Source organism: Loxodonta africana, chromosome 26, assembly GCF_030014295.1.
Source record: "Loxodonta africana isolate mLoxAfr1 chromosome 26, mLoxAfr1.hap2, whole genome shotgun sequence".
In the NCBI taxonomy this organism is placed as follows: domain Eukaryota; kingdom Metazoa; phylum Chordata; class Mammalia; order Proboscidea; family Elephantidae; genus Loxodonta; species Loxodonta africana.
The window spans coordinates 16527214-16530362 of NC_087367.1; positions in this window are offsets into that span (position 1 = coordinate 16527214).

The following is a 3149-nucleotide window of genomic DNA, read 5'->3' on the forward strand; positions in this document are numbered from 1 at the left end:
TGCCATACTAAATTTATGTATATTTGTTTTATTTTATTTTTTATTGAGATACAGTTTACATACCATAAAATTCACCATTTTAAAGTGTACGACTCAGTGGTTTTTGTATATTCATGAAGCCATGCAAACAGGAGCACTGTCTAATTCCAGAACATTCTCAGCATCCCCAAAAGAAACCCTGTGCCTGTTAGCAGTCACTTCCCATTCTTCCTCATGCCATCCTCTGCCAACTGCTACTCTACCTTCTATCTCTATGGATTTGCCTATTCTGGACATTTCATATAAATTCAATCATATAATACTTGGCCTTACGTGTCTGGTGTTTTTCACTAAGCATATTTTCAAGGTTCCTTCCTTTTTTATGGCTGGATAATATTCCATTGTAAGGAAATACCACATTTTGTTTATCTACTCATAAATTAATGGACATTTGTGTTGTTTCTGCTTTTGGCTGTTATGAATAACACTGTGAACATTCATGTATACATTTTTGTATAAACATGTGTTTTCGTTTCTCCTGGGTCTGTATCTAGGAATAGAAGTGCTAGTAATGGAATATGGCAACTCTATGTTTAACTTTTTGAGAAACTGCCAAATGGTTTTTCACAGTAGCGGCATCATTTTATGATTCCATCAGCAACGCACAAGGATTCCAATTTTTCCACATCAAAAATGCTTTTTTACTATCAAAATAGAGTGGTTCACGGTCGACTTTACTAAATTTCCTTTTATTGATTTCACCCAGCTTTCCAATAGTTTGAGGTAATTTTAAGACCTGATTATTCCAATCTTATGTTCTTAGTTGGTTTATTGATCAATAATGTTGTATGGAAGTGTCAGTTTGATCGGAGTTAAATATAGGTTACTATCTTTTGTATAAAAATGGAAAAAAAGAGATCCTATTTTTTATTCTAAAATGCACTTTTTTTTGTATTTTTGATGTCTCTGTAATCAGAATCCACTGTACAATAAATGGCATATCATAGTTTAATTGACAGGGTTTTTTTCCTCTTTCTTTTGTACTGGCGTATGTAAAAATGGTACATCTTGTGTTCAGTGGCATTTTAGAGTTGATAGAATATGTTACTTACCTTCCTTTGTATATAGATGGAATTTTCTCTGCAAGGATGGTAAGAAACCAGTAAAATAAGTTGGTCATAGGGAAGGTAACTGGGCATCTGGGAAACAAAGATGACAGAGAATTTTTAATGCATTCTCTTTTGTATTGTTTGAACACTGAACCACATAGCATTGTTAACAAATAAAAATTTGAACAATAAATACAAATAATATTAACACAACTGGACATCAGTCTTTCAGACACCACTAGTTCATACAGATTTGTCACAGCTTTTGTGTTTGTTCCAAGTCATGGACCTTTTGAACCGTGAAGGCAGGGCGATGCCACATGTGTACCATTCCTTATTCAGAGCCCAGAGAGATGCTTGGGCAGCTACTAACCCCGACTGACGTCATCACTTTCTCCCAAGGTTTCTATCACTTTTAAATCATCGACCCAATCTTGAGTTGGTTAAAATTAAGTTCAACATAGCTGTTTCCCTCATTGCTTCTTCTACTTTCTTACAGATGAAATTACTCCATAAGGCAAGACATAAATTTATCAGATGTTCTGCTTTTATTAGATTTTGACTGCCAGCAGAACCATCTAGCACCATTTAGGGAGGTAAGGAGAGAAACATCTCCAGAATAATAATAATAATAAGCAGTTTAATTAGAGCCAATGCACTTGATAACATTTAAACGAACATGATAGTTTATACATAGTGTTTTATCATGTAGTTCATGCTAAACACACCAGGACGCAACCACAATGAAGGACTATAAGATGGTAACAGTAATGCATGTCACTAAAATACCATCACTTCCTTCCTGTTAATGATGACTTTTAGAAATGCAAATAGCCATTTCACACCACTCCGAACGTTATATACACCAAAAAAAGTACTAGTAAATCTCAAAAGCAATGTCCAATATGGGTGAAGTCTGCACAACTTGGCCGAGGTAAATGAAGACATTAAGAAATATTCAAGAATAAGGGACAATTTCGGTAAGTGCTGTAACATAACAATTTTGCAATAATAGTAGTAACGACCAAAAAATACATGTGTGGTTACGTAGGTAAATATATATGCATACATGTGTACAGGATGGCACATGTGAGTATACGGATGTGCTTATGTAAGTGTATCTGTTCATTCCTGTTCCTGTTGAGTCAGTTCTGACTCATAGTGACCCTATAGGACAGAGTAGAACTGCCCCATAAGATTTCCCAAGAGTGGATGGTGGATTTGAACTGCCGGCCTTTGAGTTAGCAGTCTGAGCTCTTAACCACTGTGCCACCAGGGCTCCAAGTGTATCTGTAGGCATGTGTATATACATGGGTTGTGTGTGCTGCATATACATTCATATATATAATAGAGCACATAGGGAGCACGGATACAGATACTTCCTACACATAATCAAACACCTCACAGGATTGGTCTACTGGGTTTGAAAGCGTAGAGCCGTAGCTTCATGGGATAATTTGGTCAATTGGCATAACTTAGTTCATAAAGATAACATTCTATATGCCAGTTTTGTGAGTATCATCTGGGGTCTTAAAAGCTTGGGAGTGACTATCTAAGATATAACTAACGGCCTCTAGGGAAGAGCACGCTTGACATTTCTCAAGCTGAAAGAACCAAAGAAAAAATTTAAGCCTAGAGTTGCATTATCGAAGGATTCTATGGGCAAAATATTGAACGATGCAGGAAACATCAAAAGAAGATGGAAGGACTACACAGAGTCACTGTACCAAAAAGAATTGGTCAACGCACAAGCATTTCAGGAAGTAGCGTATGATCAAGAACTGATGGTACTGAAGGAAGGAGTCCAAGCTGCACTGAAGACATTGGCAAAAACAAGGCTCCAGGAATTGGCAGAATACCAACTAAGATGTTTCAGTAATGAACACAGTCCTGGAAGTGCTCACTTGTCTATGCTAAGAAATTTGGAAGACAGCTACCTGACCAACCAACTGGAAGAGATCCATATTTTTGCCCATTCCAAAGAAAGGTGGTCCAACAGAATGTGAGAATTATTGAACAATATCATTAACATCACACACAAGTAAAATTTTGCTGAAGATC